This window comes from Coenobita brevimanus, chromosome 66 (assembly GCF_032717465.1).
Source record: "Coenobita brevimanus isolate Jiangsu-jjx chromosome 66, ASM3271746v2, whole genome shotgun sequence".
In the NCBI taxonomy this organism is placed as follows: Eukaryota; Metazoa; Arthropoda; class Malacostraca; order Decapoda; family Coenobitidae; genus Coenobita; species Coenobita brevimanus.
The window spans coordinates 31,782,508-31,796,177 of record NC_137019.1 but is presented as its reverse complement, the minus strand read 5'-3'; the positions used below and the strand labels follow the sequence as shown (position 1 = coordinate 31,796,177).

The window sequence follows — 13,670 nt, the reverse complement described above, 5'->3', positions numbered from 1 at the left end:
GTCCCTGTGTGGAGTACAACTCTCATGTGTGGGGAGGCTCCCCACATACAGCTCTTCTCAATAGGGTGGAGTCAAAGGCTTTTCGTCTCATTAACTCTCCTCCTCTTACTGACTCCCTTCAATCTCTGTCTCTTCGCCGCACTGTTGCATCTTTTCTTTTTTCTATCACTACTTTAATGGTCACTGCTCCTCTGAACTGTCTGCTTGCATTCCTCCACCTCCACGACGGGCGCGTAGCACCCGTCTGGCAGCAAACTCTCATCCCTTTTCTGTCCAACTCTCTAATGCAAGAGTTAACCGTTACTCCCAGTCTTTCATTTATGCAACAGGTCAGCTCTGGAACTGTCTCCCTCTGTCTGTATTTCCTGCTGCTTATGATCTCCAGTCTTTCAAACGCAGTGTGTCCAGGCATCTTAAAATGAAAATGATCTGATCTTGAATTTGGCTCTCTATTGTTTTTTGTTTTTTTCTCTTGGAGGGAACTGTTTCTGCGGGCTTATGGCCTTTGGTTCCTTCTTCCTCGCATTAAAAAAAAAAATCCATATAAGTATTAAACAACCAAGGCGATATCACACATCCCTGCCACAGCCCCACTCTTACGGGAAACCAGTTACTCTGTATTTCCCACTCTTACACACGCTCTACTGTTTACATAAAACTTTTCACCCCTTTTAGTAATCTACCATCAAGTCCATACAATCTTAAAACAGTCCACAAACCCTCCCTATCAGTTCTACCATACGCTTTCTCTAAATCCATGAATGCCCAAAACACATCCTTGCCTTTCGCTAAATACTTTTCACACACTTGTCTCACAGCAAACACCTGATCCACGCATCTCCTCCCTCTCCTAAAGCCACACTGCTCATCACCAATCACTCCCACTGTACCCTCTCTAGCTCTCCTAATTAACACTGCCATACACCTTACCTACAACACTCAATAGACTTATACTCCTAAAGCTAGTACATTCATACTTATCATCCTTGCCTTTATACAACGGGACCACAAAAGCATTTGCACAGTCAATTGGCACCATACTGTTCACAAAGCACACATTCAACAATCTTACTAACCAGTCAACAATAGTCGCTCCACCACCCTTCAGGCAACAGCAGACTCATCTATCTATCTATCTATCTATAAACCTAGGCTGCTTCCCCCAAGGAAAGGGAGGTAGCCGAGACAGGACGACACACTCCCCAATTACTCATGCATTCAAACACATTCATTCGCATCTTAGCCCCAAGGGGAGAACGGACAGATCCTCACCGCACCACACCGCACAAGGGTCAACTGCACAATGCAATCAGTGACATCCGCAGCAGGGCCCGACAGCTGGTTTACCCCTGCCACGTCATAATAGACCCATCCCCTTACCCGCACCTGACCTGACTAGCCGATCAGACCAAATGCAGGAGAATATCCCCTCAGGGCTGCGTCATCACTTATTCATTCACAATTTCTCTCCATTTATTTCTGTCACGCACAGCCACTCTTCCTTGCTCAACAGACATCCCTCTCGCATCCAGTGCTCTCTTCACACTGTCCATCCATCCTATTCGTGGTCTTCTTCTCAGCCTTACACCTCTCACATCAGATCTGCTTATCTTTTTCACCAATCGCTCATTATCCATTCTCTCCATGTGCCCAAACCATCACAACACCCTCTGCTCAACTCTACCAGCCATCTCCCGAACAACTCCAGTTCTTCGCAGTTCATCATTTCGCACTCGATCCATAAGTGTCACTCCACACATACTCCTCAGACACCTCATCTCCATTACATTCAAACTTTTCCTCTCTGCTACACCCATATTCCATGTTTCAGCCCCATATAACGCAGTCAGTACCACAACACCCTCATACAACCTTCTCTTTACATCCATTCTAAGCGAACGACATCTAAACACTTTTTTCATTCCTCCCAGCACTTTCCTACTTCATTTATTCTAAACTTCACTTCTGCATCTATTCTTTCATCCACAGCAACATGTGACCCTAGATGTTTAAAACACTCTTCCTCCTCAAGCAACTCGCCATTCAAAGCTATATTCATCCCCCTACCATCTACCAACCTCGTACACTTCATCACTATACTCTTATTCTCATTTACTTTCAATTTCCTCCTTTCATACACCCTTCCAAACTCCTCTACCAACTGTATCAATCTCTCCTCTGAATCAGCCACCAGTGTAGTATCATCTGCAAACAGCAGCTGCTTCAGATTCCAGTCTCCACCATCAACATTCACCAGACTCAGACCTCCACCTAAAACTCTTGCATTCATCTCCCTTACAACACCATCCATGTAAATATTAAACAACCAAGGCGACATCACACATCCCTGTCGCAGCCCCACTCTCACAGGAAACCAGTCACTCACAGCATTTCCCACTCTTACACACGCTCTACTATTTACATAAAAACTTTTCACCCCTTTTAGTAACCTACCATCAAGTCCATACAATCTTAAAACAGTCCACAAAGCCTCCCTATCAATTCTATCATACGCTTTCTCTAAATCCATGAATGCCCAAAACACATCCTTGCCTTTCGCTAAATACTTTTCACACACTTGTCTCACAGCAAACATCTGATCCATGCATCCCCTACCTCTCCTAAAGCCACACTGCTCTTCACCAATCACTCCCTCTGTACCCTCTCTAACTCTCATAATTAACACTCTACCATAAACCTTACCTACAACACTCAACAGACTTATACCCCTAAAGCTAGTACATTCATACTTATCACCCTTGCCTTTATACAACGGGACCACACAAGCACTTGCCCAGTCAATTGGCACCATACCTTTCACAAAGCACACATTCAACAATGTTACTAACCAGTCAACAATGGTCACTCCACCACCTTTCAGGCATTCCACAGCACACCCATCCATACCTGCAGCTTTCCCTTTCTTCATCACCTTTACTGCCTCCTGCACATCCTCCTTCGTGATCAAAGAATCATTCAACTCTCCCAACACATTTATTCCTTGCACCCATGCATCGCCACAATGTCAGCCACCTTTTCCTCCTCTACAGTTAACAATCTTTCAAAATACTCTGCCCATCTCTTCCGTACTGCATCCATCTCAATTAACATCCTTCCATCATCTGCTTTTACTCACTCTTCCTTCCCAGACTCTCCCTTTCGCACCCTTTTCACCTCCTTCCAAAACATTTTCTTATTCTGTTGAAAATTCTCAGTCAACTGCCTACCCCACCTCTCATCTGCTGCCACTTTAGCATCACACACAGCCCTTCTCGCCCTATTCCTCTTTTCCTTATACCTCTCATATGACACCTCATCCTTCCTCTGCAGCCACACTTCATATACACATCTCTTCTCAGCCACAGCCATACTTACTTCCTCGCACCACCATTCACTTCCTTTTCTAACACCACTACCCCCACGTCTCACACCACACACCTTTTCCGCATGCCCCACCACAGCACTCTTAAATAACTGCCATTCCTCCTCCACACTGCCATTTTCCTGATCTTTCACTGCATTCCACTCAACTTTCAATTTCTCCTGATACTCTATCATTTTCTCTCTTTTAATCAACTCACTCACTTTCAACACCTCCCTGCCGCACGTAACTTTCCTTGCTCTCACCCATCTCTTACCTATTCTTAACTTCCCCTACACCAGGTAGTGGTCAAACATACCTCCACCCTCCCCTTTCAGAACTCTCACATCCAACAATCTTCCTATTACATTCCTGGAAACAACCACATAGTCCATCAATACTCTATCAACAACCCTTCTACCCTCCTGTCTCACTCATATATACTTATAAATATCTTTCTTCTCAAACAAGGTGTTTCCAATCACCATCTCTCGCTCAACGCACATCTCTATCATTCGTTCCCCATTTTCATTTCTTCCAGGCACACAATCCATACCAACTACACCTTCAACTGCTACATTTCCTACTCTAGCATTCAGATCTCCCATCATTACCACATTCACATTCGCTGCAAAACTCTCCAGGCACTCACCAACATCATTCCAGAGTGACTTCCTCTCTTCTTCATCCCTTTCACTACGAGGCCCATATGCATTCAAAAACACCCACAACTCACATTCAAATTTCGCTTTCACCCACATCAGTATCGATGACACCTCGTTCCATTCAATCACACAGTGCTGTACTTTCGGACTCACCTACACTAACAAGGATAGAAACCATACGAGGGCAGTTTGGAAATTAAAGACTTATGCCACACTCGATCGAAAGCCTTTGAGATGCCAAGTGCAATCGCAAAGCTTTCGCCAAGTCTCGTAGGGAGGATGACCAGGAGTCTGAAAGGTAGGTGAGAAGAACGCCAGTGAAGCCTCCCTGGCGGAGCCCATACTGACGATCAGAAAGAAGGTTGTAATAGGAAAGGTGCTTTAAAAATTTTTGTTAAGAACACTCAAAATCTTTTTGAAATAGAGGAAGTTAAAGTAATTGGGCGATAGTTTGAAGGCTGGGAATGGTATCCCGTCTTTAGGATAGGCTGAATTAGAGCAAAATTCTAGCAGGATGGAAAGGTACAAGTTGACAAAGGTGAATGAATTTACCCAGGCAGGGTATAAGCCCGACTTGGTGGTAGGGCTTATGGTAAGGTAAGAACGAAGGGGTACAATTTTGGAACAATCAGTCAAAGGTCAAGGTCACAGAACAAGATAGAGTTCGATCCCTGTGAGCCAGTGCGTGAACATATAAACTGAAACAGATCTGATATGATCTGAACCAAATTGGTGGAAGAGTTGTGGTCCGACAAGAGGTTGATCTATTGTTCTGAGAACGACAGGTCATGGGTTAAGGTCACATGGCACAGTTATCTTAAATTATTTTTATCCATTTTAGATCTAACTTGGGGAGACGATTCAGAGTAAAGAAATAATGGGGGAATTTGATTCTGATGACAGTCATAGGTGAAGGTCACAGCAAAATCAAAAGTCCAACTATATAACTGAAAGTTTTTATTCGGTACAGACGAAACATCGTGGAATGACTGAAGTTCCGCCATGTATGAATAGATCTAATTTTGTAATCTAAAGGTCAAAAATCAAAGTCACAAGGTAAGGCCAACTTAAGCAGCTTTGATCCACTCCAGAGCAAGTTTGGTGGAATCGCTGTGGGTCAAACAAGAAAGAAGTGCTTTAGTCTTGAGAAAAGTTGATGGAAGGTCAAGAGAATAGGGCAAAGTCAAACTGTTTCGCCCCTAGAGCTTTTAAAGGCTCTGGTGGTGCACTCACTGAGTGCTACTTGTTTTTACTGTGTCGAGTGTATGACGTCACAAGATTATACTATATATATGTGGCCTCCTCTCATCATCATTCCCCTCAACTTCTAGAATCTTGTTATGGGTCGCTTTCTGCAAAATGCAATGTAAAGCATATTAGTAGGCTGAGTACAGATAATTTAAAGTTATCTTATTGCCAGTTTTTTTCTGATTCTTGACAAACATCCAGTCCCATCATTCCAAGTATTAGCTGCATATTAGCATTTATTTACTGACACTGTGACTATGGTCAGACTCAAATATGAAGTCCGTTTGGGTGGGGCCCGAGAGGGGATTTCCCTCTCTACAGCTCTGCCGCATCAACCCCAGTACCTATCTCTCTCTCTGTCATATGTCAGCTATTTACTATTTGAAATTGTATATTAAATATTCTGTACTTATTAAATATATTAAATAAGGCTATATAGTGCTATGAATGTGTCGCTTTTTAGGATAATAGCAATGATTTGTATAAATTCCACACCACGTGACAACGTCGCTTTCCGACGGTGCCAGAGGTCAAGGACACCCACCTCAGACTACAGGTGACCGGTCACTTCCTCCCTGATCCCCACCCACGATGGCAGCTACTCCGACTCGCTCTCATGTGCTCCACAGTCGGGAGAAAGAACTTATTTACAATGTGAACAAGTATTTTTTAGAAGAAAGATCAGAGAGAGGACTTACGCCTACTGGGGAAACCTCTATAAAAATAAAACGCGCCAAGACTTTTACCTCAGTGGAGGTGTGGAAAAAAGGTTGAAACAATATAGAAGAAAACACAACTTATAAATATATAAAAACTTTCTCAATCAACTGAGAGAGAGAGAGAGAGAGAGAGAGAGAGAGAGAGAGAGAGAGAGAGAGAGAGCGAGAGAGGAGGTTTGGCAGAGCTGTAGAGAGGGAAATCCCCGCACGGGCCCCACCCAAACGGACTTCATATTTGAGTCTGACCATAGGATAGTGACTACTTAGTCATATACATTGGTAATTACATATTTATATATTGTAAATACCATTTTCTGGAATATAGTCATTCATTTCTTACCTTTTTTGGTCTTGGGTTTGGGATTGTTCCATGGCTGAACCTTATCGGTACTAAATAAGATGTACAGGGTGCAGCTGATGAAGCTCAGACCAGCCGAAAGCCCGAACACTGCTCTCCATGCACTCAACGTTTGCTGGGTGCACGATATTACATTAGTGTTCATTACATAACAGCACTTATCCGGATATTAAAGAAATAATATCTAATAACTGTTCTCTTTGATATTGTCATCTGCTGAGATGTGGTAAGTTACCGACAAGAAGACTGATGAAGAAATTTCAAAGAGTACCAAAAGTCCATCTTATATATAACCCCATTGCTGCCGTTATTCATGATGATATCAATCGTTGAATCAGTAAGTTACTCTTGGTCATCCTTAAATCATAAAATAAAACTGATCAACTTTAAATACCACCATAATCTGATACATAATACCTACATTCCCATTTATGATGGCACCAGTGACAGCCGGCGCCAGGAAGCCAGTAGCAGACCCGACAGTGTTAGTCATGCCCTTAATGGAGCCAGCGAAATTGGGTGCAATGTCCTGCTCTGAAATGAATGACCCGCTGGAGAGCGTTCCCGTTGCACCGAGAGCCACACACATGACCACCATGGCCACAACGGAGTTACACGTCACCCACATCATGGCTACCAGTGCTGCTCCACACACGTACATTCCTAACGATGAAATGCAATAATGAGTTTATTTGGTAGCTTATGCATTTTGCTTACACAGCCATAGAAATTAAGAATATTGGTATTTCATCGATAGGACCATAACGTGCCCAATGTTTCCATTTCTGTTAATATGTAAAAAAAAAAAAAATGGTTCAAGGCCTTGCAATAAAATGTACCATATGTATATATATATATATATATATATATATATATATATATATATATATATATATATATATATATATATATATATATATATATATATATATATATATATATATATATATATATATATATATATATATATATATATATATATATATATATATATATATATAACAAACACGTAGCCTCAGACAAGGACTGACCAAACGATGACGACCCAGGACCGGACAAATGATTTGGTAATGGCTACATGGAATGTAAGAAGAGCGAATGATGAGGTGAAAGAGAGAGAGATTGTCCAGGTGCTTGAGGGTGCGAAAATGGATGTATGTGGAATAACTGAAACAAAATGGGGAGGAGAAAGTGTGAGAGAATGGGAGTATGGATGGGGTATATGTGCAGGAGTGGGTGAGAATGAGAGGGCAAAGGAAGGAGTATGTATAGTTGTGAGTAAATGAAGGAAGAGCATAAGACAGTATGGATCAGTTGGGTCAAGGATTGTGTGGGTAAAGTTGAAAGTTGGAATACAAATGTGGGCGATTGTGTGTGTGTATGCGCCAACGCAAGATCGTGCTAGAAGAGTTACAGAAGAGTTCTGGACAAATGTGGAAGTGTGCATGGAAAAGTTTGGAAGGAATGAGAGAGTGTTTTTGATCGGTGATATGAATGGTAAAGTTGGAGATGTGAAGGTGGATGGAATAGTTGGTTAGTGGGGTGTGCCTGCTGAGATAGATGAGAATGGGAGTGCGTTAGTGGACATTTGTGCTGTGAGGGGGTTGGTGATAGCCAATACCCTCTTCAGGCATAAAATGATCCACAGGTATACATGGCGAGTGATGAGAAAGGTGGGTGGTGAACTGAATGAAAGGTAGGCAATGATTGATTATGTGTGTGTGGATGAAAGGATGCGAAGATGTGTAATGGATGCAAGACCTTAGAGAGGTTGGGGGAGTGGACTTTCTGACCACTACTTGGTGGTGGCCAGAATTAGGATTCAAGTAAGATGGAGGAATAGAAGAAGGGAAAGACGAGAGGAAGGAGTAGTTGCAAGGAGAGTGGAAAGGTTACAAGAGAATGAGAAAAAGGCAGAGTATAAAAGAGAAGTGGAGGAACGATTGGGCAAATATGAATTGGAGCAGATGGGAGACGTGGAAGGTGTGTGTAGGATATTTACAGAAGAAATATGTGCAGCATGTGATGTGGTGTGTGGAATGAAGAGAAGACGGAGGGGGGTGCAAGGAACAGCGTGGTGGACTGAAGAGGTGAGACAGGCTGTGGCACAAAAGAAGAAAGCATACAATGAATGGATGAGAAATAGATGCGTGGAAGATGTTGAGAGGCGGAAGAGAGAGTTATATGTAGAAAGAAAGAGAGAGGTCAAAAGATTAGTAAGAGAGAGTAAGAAGAGAATGGATGAGGAATTTGGAAGGAATTTGAGTGTAAAGTGGAGAGACTGTAAGAAAATTTTCTGGAAAGAGGTGAAAAGAGTAAGACAGGGTGGAAGTGAAGTTAGCAGGGGAGTGAAAGATAAAAATGGTAGATTACTAGTGGAGAATGGAGAAAAAGTGAGCAGATAGAGAGAACACTTGAAGGAATTGTTGAACATAGAGGATGGAAGTAATGCGAATATAAGTGGCTGGGGAATGGGAGGGAGAAGCAGGGAGGTGAGAAGACAGGAAGAAATCGGTAGGACAGAAGTTGTGGAAGCAATGAAGAAAGTTAAATCGGGGAAAGCCCCAGGAATTGATGAAGTGTGTGGTGAAATGCTGAAGCATGGGGGAGAGATAGTAGTAGAATGGATGTGGAAGATGTGTAGATTGGCCTGGGAGGAAGGTAGAGTCCCGGAGGATTGGAAGTCAGGTATAATTATTCCCTTGTACAAAGGAAAAGGGGAAAAAGAAGTGTGTGGTAATCACAGGGGCATTTGTCTTCTTAGTATAATTGGAAAAGTGTATGGTAGGATACTTATTGACAGAGTTAGAGAAAGAACAGAGAAATTTGTTGGAGAAGAACAGGGAGGCTTTAGGAAGGGAAGAGGTTGTGTAGATCAGATATTCATTCTTAGATCTTTAGTGGAAAAGTTTCTAGAGAAGGGAAAGAAGTTGTAGGCGGCCTTCATGGATTTGGAGAAAGCATATGACAGGGTGGATAGACAAGGATTGTGGAAAGTATTAAAAATAAATGGAGTAGATGGGAAGTTGTTGAATGCTGTGAAGAGTATGTATGATGGTGCGAAGGCTGCTGTGCGTGTGGATGGTGAACTAAGTGAATTTTTCTCTTTGAAAGTTGGGTTGAAACAGGGATGTGTCATGTCTCCATGGTTGTTCAATCTGTACATGGATGGGGTAATAAAAGAGGTACAAGGTGAGGTAGTGGATGTTGGAGTGGCCCTGGTGAGAGAGAATAGTGTTTGGAAACTCCCTGTACTGTTGTTTGTAGATGATACTGTGTTGTTGAGTGAAGATGAAGGGGAGCTGCAAGGCTTGGTGGATGAGTTTGGGAAAGTGTGTAAGAAACGGAATCTGAAGGTGAATGTAGGGAAGAGTAAAGTGATGGTCTTTGAGAGAGGTGAAGTCAGTGAATGTACAGCGAGGTTGCATGGTGAGGAATTGGAAAATGTGAGTTCGTTTAAGTACTTGGGTAGTGTGATGAGTAAGGATGGAGGTTTCGAGGGTGAAGTGCTTGAAAGGGTACAGCAGGGAAGAAAGGTTGCTGGTTCTTTGAAAGCAGTGATAAGAAACAGGGAAGTGAGCATGGAAGTGAGAAAGTTACTACATGACAGTATTGTGATACCAACTCTAACGTATGGAAGTGAAGCTTGGACGTTGTTGGAAGGACACAAGTCAAGAGTGAGAGCAGTGGAAATGAGTTATTTAAGAGGAGCAGGTGGAGTCACATGGAGAGACAGGCTGACGAATGAGGATATAAAGGAGCGTTGTGGTGTGGATGTGGACGTGATAGGAAGCGTTATGAGGAACACACTGAGGTGGTTTGGCCATGTAGAGAGGATGGAGGGTGAAAGACTGACGAAGAGAGTGTATGTGAGTGAGGTGGAGGGGGGAACAGGGAGGGGGAGGCCGAGGATGAGATGGAGGGATGGGGTGGAGAGGTATATGAGAGAGGGGGGTGTGAGTTGGCAGCAGGGCAGTGAAATAGCGGGGGACAGGGCGACTTGGAGGCGATTTGTTTGCGGCCAACCCAAACGGGATTGAGGCGTCTGGCAATATATATATATATTATATACTGTATATATATATATATATATATATATATATATATATATATATATATATATATATATATATATATATTATATACTGTATATATATATATATATATATATATATATATATATATATATATATATATATATATATATATATATATATATATATATATATATATATATATATATATATATATATATATATATATATATATATATATATATATATATATATATATATATATATATATATATATATATATATATATATATATATATATATATATATATATATATATATATATATATATATATATATATATATATATATATATATATATATATATATATATATATATATATATATATATATATATATATATATATATATATATATATATATATATATATATATATATATATATATATATATATATATATATATATATAGTATCTCTCTCTCTCTCTCTCTCTCTATCTATCTATCTATCTATCTATCTATATATATATATATATATATATATATATATATATATATATATATATCTATATCTATATATATATATATTATGCTCGCTTAAAATCTGACCATGGTAATATCAGTATGGTTGTAGGGTACGCTCCAACAAATGAGGCTGCTGATGAAATGAAGGATGACTTTTATGAGAAGCTGCTGGATGTAGTGAATAGAGTGGCAAGACATGATGTGTTAGTTTGCATTGGTGATTTTAATGCGATTGTTGGCAGTAGTAGGGATGGCTTTGAAGATTGTAGGGGTAAGGAGGGTGTTGGTATAAGAAATGAAAATGGGGTGCGACTTGCAAGCTTTTGTTTGGCAAATGACCTTATAATTGGTGGAACTATCTTCGAGCATAGAAAAATACATAAGACTACTTGGATTTCACCATGTGGTAAATATTGTAACCAGATTGACCACATTGCAATTAGCAGAAGGCATAGGAGTTATTTAGAAGATGTTTGCGTAAGGAGGGGGGCAGATATAGGTAGTGATCATCAACTTGTTGTGTCAAAGATTAGAATAAAACTTAAGAGAAACGTTAATGGTAATTGTACAGGAGGTAATAATTATGATTTTGATGAGCTGAGAAGAGATGAGAGCACGAGGGAAAAGTTTCGGTGCGAATGTAGAAACAAGTTTCTAGTCCTGCAGACTTTGATGGAATCTGAAGACAATGATATTAATCAAATGTGGAGAGAGGTAAAAGAGGTTTTGCTTGAGAGTGCTAAGGTTACTATTAAGAAAAAGGGAAAAGCGAGAAGGAAAAAGTGGATGTCAGATGAAACATGGAATGTAATTCAGAAAAGGAAAGAGGCGAAGTTAAGAAGTGAAGAACAACATGTTGATGGGCAGGTACTTGAAGTACTTAGAGCAAAGTATTGGAGTTTACATTCTGAAGTAAAAAGACTCGTTAGACGTGATAAGAGGAGACTATATGATGAAAAGGCGATAGAGACAGAAATTAAATTAAGTAAATATGACGGTCAGAGCACAGGAGCAGCGTATCAGGCCATAAAGGAGTTAACTGGGACTGAAAAGAGAAGGAAGGGAATACCTGTACGAGATAGAAATGGTAATTTGATGACTAAAGATTTGGATATAAAAGGAAGATGGAAAGAGCACTTTGAATCTGTTCTAAATAGACCAATCCCAGCTGAAGAGGACATTTTGCCAGCCGAAAGAGATTTGCAGATAGAAACAGGTGATATAACTTTGAAAGAGGTAGCAAAATCTATAAAGGAGTTAAAGAATTTTAAGGCTTCCCTGAAAAGCTTAAGGTGGAAAATGACGAGTTGATGAATGCACTTTTGAAACTTTTTAATGTGGCTTGGGATAATGGTGGAATTCCAGAAGAGTGGAAAAATGGAGTGATTATAAAAATACCAAAAAAGGGAGATTTAAGTGTGTGTGGCAACTGGAGGGGGATAACTTTGACACCCGTAGTTGCAAAAGTCTTTTCCAAAATCTTGTTGAACAGAATAGAGCCAGTAATTGATAAAATTTTAAGAGAAGAACAAGCGGGATTTAGAAAGGGTCGAGGTTGTAATGATCAGATTTTTATTGTAAGGCATCTAATGCAACAAGCTAATGAGATGAAAATGCCACTTAACATGTGTTTTGTGGATTTTGAAAAGGCGTTTGATAGTGTTTCACGTGGAGCTATGTTGAAAATTATGAGATTCTATGGTATACCAGAAAAGTTTGTAAATTATTAGAAGCCTGCATGAAGGTACTTTTTGTAAGGTAATGGTGGGTGGTTCTTTGAGTGATCCATTTCAAGTTAGGTCAGGAGTGATTCAAGGAGGAGTTCTTTCGCCATTGTTGTTTGTTTTGGTTATGGATTATGTTATGAAAAAGGCTGTAAGGAGAACAGGTGCAGGAATTAACTGGAAAGAAAATAAGAAGCTGATGGATTTGGACTATGCTGATGATATTGTACTGATTTGCGGAAGTATTTACGAGATGCAGAGGGTGCTCGATTGTCTGGTGGAGGAAGGAGAAAAAGTGGGATTGGTAATAAATTGTGGAAAAACTGAAATTACTAATATGAACGTGGAGAACCAAATCGATTGTGTAATTGGGAATAATGTGGTGAAGAATGTAGAAAACTTTAAATATCTGGGAACGATGGTATCATCTAATGGATCATTAAACAATGAAATTGAGGAGAGGATTAGACAGGCTTGGCGAGCTGTTGGAATGTTGAAATCTGTTTGGAATAATAATATGCTTTCGGTACATACTAAAGTGAAAATTTACAAGTCCATGGTTAGACCAATTTTCATTTACGGGCATGAGTCATGGTACAGTACAATTGCAACAGATCAGAAAGTATTAGGATTTGAGAATAAAATACTGAGAAGGATTCTTGGGGTAAAGTGGCAAGACAGAGTTACAAATGAAAGAGTAAGGGATATTACGAGAGTGGAACCAGTTAATGAATATGTGAGACTGTCTCGCTGGAAGTGGCTGGGGCACATATACAGAAAAGAAGGTTGTTTAATTCAGGATGTGCCACAGTGGATTGCCAGAGGAAGAAGAGGTAGAGGTCGGCCGAGGGAAACCTGGTTGAGGACAATGAAAAAAGAAGCAGGAGAGGAGTGTTGGTGGAACCTGAAGGAGATGCCAAGAGACAAATATTGGTGGAGAGAGATCATTGAGACCCTATGCATCCCGTGGGGTGCCACAGGAAATGATTGATTGATTGATTGATTTTATATATATATATATATATATATATATATA

General features: G+C 40.4%; 1 pseudogene; it reads right to left on the bottom strand.

Moving 5' to 3' along the window:
• Positions 1–6,256: 6,256 nt before the first annotated feature.
• Positions 6,257–13,670, bottom strand: part of LOC145405332 (sialin-like) — a 356,107-nt pseudogene continuing 348,693 nt past the window's right edge.